Below are 6000 nucleotides of genomic sequence, written 5' to 3'. Positions count from 1 at the left end.
CCAAATCAAAAAACAACAACAAAAAAAAGTCCACTAGAGGCTGGGCGTGGTGGCTCACACCTGTAATCTCAGCACTTCGGGAGGCCAGGGTGGGTGGATCACTTGAGCTCAGGAGTTCAAGACCAGCCTGGCCAACATGATAAAACCCTGTCTCTAGTAAAAATACAAAAATTAGCCAGGCGTGATAGTAAGTGCCTGTAATTCCAGCGACCTGGGAGGCTGAGGCACAAGAATCCCTTGAACCCAGGAGGCAGAGGGTGCAGTGAACGAAAATCACATCACTGCACTCCATCCTGGGCAACAGAGCAAGACTTTGTCTAAACAGAAAGAAAAAGAGAGAGAGAGAGAGAAAGAAGGAAAGAAAGAAAAAAGTCCAGTAGAGTTAGCTAAATAACAATTCTCTGAATTAAAATCTAGCTCCACAGATCTCTAGATGTGCAAAAGTGGAAAACCCTTTCTGTGGCAGAGACAACTATCTATCAAAATTTGCCCCACCTTTAGTGTAGTGTTGTAGCTGAGAAGCGGCTGCTCATCCAGAGGCTACATTTCCCAGCCCTGCCCACTTGCTTCCATGATGGACCATGTGACTGGATTCTGCCAATGGCACTTAAGCAGGAAATAGATGTGTGGCAGACAAAGCCTGTGGGAAGTGAGTGGCCTTCTCCAAGTCAAGCCCCAAAGGATGACAGAGCCATAAGATGGAAGGGGTCCGGGCCTTTGATGGCGAATGTCCTACTGATGGTAACATCTATCTCAGACTGTTGAGAATGAGAAATAGGTTTCTGTGACTTCGAGCCTTTCTACTTGGGGGACTATTGATTTTTATTTTATTTATTTATTTATTTATTTATTTTTTTTTTTGAGACGGAGTCTTGCTCTGTCACCCAGGCTGGAGTGCAATGGCCAGATCTCGGCTCACTGCAAGCTCCGCCTCCCGGGTTCACGCCATTCTCCTGCCTCAGCCTCCCGAGTAGCTGGGACTACAGGCACCCGCCACCTCGCCCGGCTAGTTTTTTTTTTTTTGTATTTTTTATTAGAGACGGGGTTTCACCGTGTTAGCCAGGATGGTCTCGATCTCCTGACCTCGTGATCCGCCCGTCTCGGCCTCCCAAAGTGCTGGGATTACAGGCTTGAGCCACCGCGCCGGGCCGGACTATTGATTTTTAGTAACCAGTGTAGCCCTTACTAAAATCCTTCTTAGGATATTTTAAAGAAAATCAAACACAATTGTATCAAATACAATTGTATCAAGTACAATTGTAAGCTCACACTCAAAAGTATTACATTCTAACTTCTAACCCGTGGGGGCTCCCAACAAGTCCACTTCAACTTTCAAATGTGCTCTTTGGCATTCACACTTCGTAACAAAGTATCCCCCTTGCCATCTCTGCATTGTATTTGCACCTCTTCTGAGTCAATAATTACAAATTGTTAGCAATTTTTTTGGAGGTGGGTGTTAAGTATGTGATTTTGTTTATTTAAATTCAGATATGCAAATTAACCCTATGGAAAACCATATTTTACCTGTCAGATTGATAAAAAAATCTGAGGCTTTGTGTGAGTGAGGCTATAGGAAACAGGTCCTCTAATAAGTTCTGGGTGGGAGTTCTAAGCAGTACCCCGTTGAAAATGTCAAAATGTTAAATGCACCTTTGACCTAGCAATTCCATTTTAGCAAATTAGTCTGCAGATAGACTCTTTCATGTACAGATGCAATTATAGATATTCATTACAGCTATGTTTATAGTAACAAAAAACTAGAAACAGTGTCCATTAATGAGAGTTGCTTAAATTTTAGTATATGTGTACATGTACAGTGAAAAACTGAATTTTTCCTAAAGCAATAAGGCAAATCTAGATGCACTGATAAGCAATATTTTTCAAGATATATTGTTGTGCAAAAAAGCAGGGTATAGAATGCTATTTGCATTAGAATATAATTTGTTGTTTAAAAAAAAGCGGGGGCGATGAATATGTGTATGTCTTTTTGTACGTATGTCAGAAAGTTCTGAAGAACAACCAAGAAATTGGTAACAATGTTGCTTCCTAAAAGAAATTAGGGGCCGGGCGCGGCGGCTCACGCCTGTAATCCCAGCACTTTGGGAGGCCGAGGTGGGCAGATCACGAGGTCAGGAGCTGGAGACCATCCTGGCTAACACGGTGAAACCCCGTCTCTACTAAAAATACAAAAAGCATTAGCCAGGCGTGGTGGCGGGCGCCTGTAGTCCCAGCTACTCAGGAGGCTGAGGCAGGAGAATGGTGTGAACCTGGGAGGCGGAGTTTGCAGTGAACCGAGATCGCACCACTGCACTCCAGCCTGGGCGACAGAGCAAGACTCCATCAGAGGGGAGGGCAGGGGAGGGGAGGGGAGGGGAAGTGAGGGGAGGGGAGGGGAGGGGAGGGGAGGGGAGGGGAGGGGAGGGGGAAGGGGAAGGGGAAGGGAATTAGGGGGCTGGGGAAGATTGAAGGGACATCCACTTTTCACTATATACCCTTTCATGCCGTTTGAGAATTTCTGTGTTGATGCATTAACTATATGAAAGAACAACAAAAAAATCAGGCCTGTGCATGCTTGCTTGTGTGAAATTATCCGAGTGAGTATATCATTAAAACACAGGTGTGCACACTCAGTTATGTGCCAGGCAAGACTCAAAGCCAGCTCTCATCAAAATGATTGGTTGTGTAACTACCACTTAATGCCCAGCGGGTTTAGTCTGGATCATATCTCATTACAGAGAGTTTAGCACTTAGGTTAAATTTCAAGTGTTTCTTCATTGTCATTTATGTTTACATAAAGGATTCCAGGCAATTGCTAAATATTGTTAGTGAATCAATTTTTGGAAGAGAAATTTCCCTTAGTCCCCTTCCAACATTTGGGATCAGGATGCAGTGACTGTGACGTCAGGAGGAGCTCACTGGAGTCACCTGAGGCGTCTCTCCGTGCTGTGCATGTCTGGACCAGAGGCTCCAAGATTCTGACCCCAGGCCCCTGGATGGTGCCCAAGCATATGTGTCCTCAACAAGTTCCCTTAAAAGTCTGAGGCACTCTCCAGTCTAAGAATCACCCATGGGGTGTCCAGAAAAGCAAGAATGAAAGTATAATCCCTGCAAACTTTAATACAGCTATGTCAATCAGGGACTAACCAGAGAAAGAGAAGCAATTCTAAGAATTTCAGTAAATGTAACACAGGGAATTTGATATCCAAGTGATGCAAGAGCTGAGAGATCAAATGGGAATGGTTAGGCAACCCAGACATTAACACCTGGAAGCCACTGCCTTTTCTCCCCAGGGAAGGTGACAGGGAGAGAGACAGAGGAAGGAGGTGGTGTTTTCAGAGACCACAGTCACCTGGCAGAAGGTGAGGCCACAGTGGTCCCATCCGATAGGATCTAGGGCCATGGAGGAGACACAGCCACTGCCACCAAGACAGAGGGGAAAAGGAGAAATACTCTGCCTTCTCCCTTCCACCCCTTACCCAAACCCAGCAGGAAGCTAGAAGCCCCCAGAACCCTGGATACAAGAAACAAGGGTCAGCATCCCCGACAAATAGCAGGAGCAAGGGAAGAATCACAGAGCGACAGCCTCTGGACCAGCCCACCAGCCTTCGATAAATGTATCATTGAAACCTTAGCCACAATTTTCTGTAGTACTTTCTAAGTGGAGAGATTATCGACGTAAGTACTTTTGAAAATGCCAAGCCCCAGGATACCCATTGTTGTTAGCCCTTGTCGAGAAAAATAAAGGAGGTTTAAAAATACGAGTTATCATAAAGTCTAAATGGAATCTATAATTTGCTGTATTCTGTTATTATGTCACATTTTTTCTCCGTATGTTTACTAGAAAGGAAAAAAATGTTTTCCTGTAATAGTTAAATGTTTGCTTTAATAGTTATATTCTGAAGCCATCTTGACAAAAGGCACATTCATTCATTCATCAACATATCTATCCAACCTTTTCTAAATACCATGCACTGTTATAGGTGCTGGTATACAAGGAGGAAAATAAAATTTCCTTCCTTGAGAATTGATGTTTTACTAACTATGAATGATTACTATAGGAAACTACGTATGTTAAAATACTTAGTGTTGAAAAATTTTGGTCTCTTGAAATTATAAACTACAGACGATTCCTGATGTAAAATAGTACTGTTGATAATTGTTCAACTTTATCATGGGTGTGAAAGTGATACCCATTAAGTAGAAACCCATACTTTCCATTTTGATATTTGAATATTTTCCTAGGATAGAGATATTCAGTGTGATACTCTCTCATGCTGCTGAGCAGCACCAGTGAACCATTCTGTTTTTCACTTTCAGTACAGTATCAAATAAATTACACAAGGCATCCAACACTTTGTCATAAAACAGGCTTTTTTATTTTATGTATGTATATATTTATCTATTTATTTTTGAGGTGGAGTCTCACTCTGTCGCTCAGGCAGTGTCATGATCTCGGCTCACTGCAACCTCTGCCTCCCAGGTTCAAGTGATTCTTATGCCGCAGCCTCCCGAGTAGCTAGGACTATGGGTGCATGCCACCACGCTCCGCTAATCTTTCATACTTTTAGTAGAGACGAGGTTTCACCATGCTGGCCAGGCTGGTCTCAAACTCCTGACCTCAGGTGATCTGCCCGCCTCAGCCTCCCAAAGAACTGGGATTATAGGCGTGAGCCACCACGTTTGGCCAAAATAGGCTTTTTTAGATGATTTTGCCCAACCATAGGCTAATGTAAGTGTTCTGGGCATGTTTAATTTAGGCTAGACTAAGGTACGGTATTTGGTAGGTTAGATCTATTAAATGAATTTTCAACTTAAAACATTTCCAGCTTAAAATGAGTTTATCAGGACATAGCGCATCATACATAAGTTGAACAAGCATCTGTATTTTGTTAGAAGGATATATTTGCTCGAAAAACTTACAGTAATTAATTCAGTTACTATGTCCTCATTATTCTTGTTATCAACATTAGCAGACACCCCCCCCAAAAAAAACCTGTGTGTTCTCTTAATACTTTAAGATAGTATCTGAAAGTCTCTTGCCAGAAATAATTTAAGCAGGTAAATGATTCTAATAGATTGATTTTAAAATACTGTGAAAATCTGTTCTACGGTTTCTGTTACTTGCCATCAGTGATTCTTAATTAATTAATTAATTAATTATTTAAATTTAGAGGCAGGGGCTTGCTCTGTCATATGGGCTGGAGTGCAGTGGTGCCATCACAGCTCACCGCAGCCCCAACCTTCTGAGCTAAAGGAATCCTCCCATCTCAGCCTCTTGTGCAGCAGGGACTACAGGTGCATACCACCACCCAGCTAATTTTGATACTTTTTGTAGAGACAGGGTCTTGCCATGTTGCACAGGCTGGTCTTGAACTCCTGGCCTGCCTCTCAAAGTGCTGGGATTACAGGTGTGAGCCACCGTGCCTGGCCAAAGATTCTTAACTAGCGTAGTCTTTTATTGGTCTTTTGCCTGAAGAAAATTTATTTAGGCTTTCTGAGACTAAGTTTCTGCATCTATGAAATAGTGATAATAGTGTCTACCTCTTCACTATTGTTCTGACAGTCAAGAATAATAAATTACATGAGGCATCCAACACTTTGTTATAAAATAGGCTTTTTAAAAATTTTATTTATTTGGACATAGTGGAGGTAATGTAAGTAACTTAGTGAAGTCTTTTAGTTAACAGAAATATTGAAACCATGGGGAAGGAGAAGTTCTTTTTTTCTATCAGAAACATGTTACACATTTTGGTTAAATTCAACATGACTCACAGGGGCAATGAATGAGGGAAACTGATTCTCGGCCTTGTTATCAAGAATAACAGGGAGGAATGGGGACTGGGGTAAATCAGAGAGGCTGGACTTCATCCACCGGAGCTTCTCAGACCCAGCCAAGGGTTACCATTTGACAATCCAGGCCCGGATTTGCCAGATCCTTCCATTTTTGCAAAAAGCTATAAATCCCAATTCTTATGAGAAATACATCAACTTTTAAGCACT

This window comes from Macaca fascicularis, chromosome 10 (assembly GCF_037993035.2).
Source record: "Macaca fascicularis isolate 582-1 chromosome 10, T2T-MFA8v1.1".
Taxonomy (NCBI): Eukaryota; Metazoa; Chordata; class Mammalia; order Primates; family Cercopithecidae; genus Macaca; species Macaca fascicularis.
The sequence above is the reverse complement of the archived record's forward strand: the minus strand, read 5'-3'. Positions refer to the sequence as shown.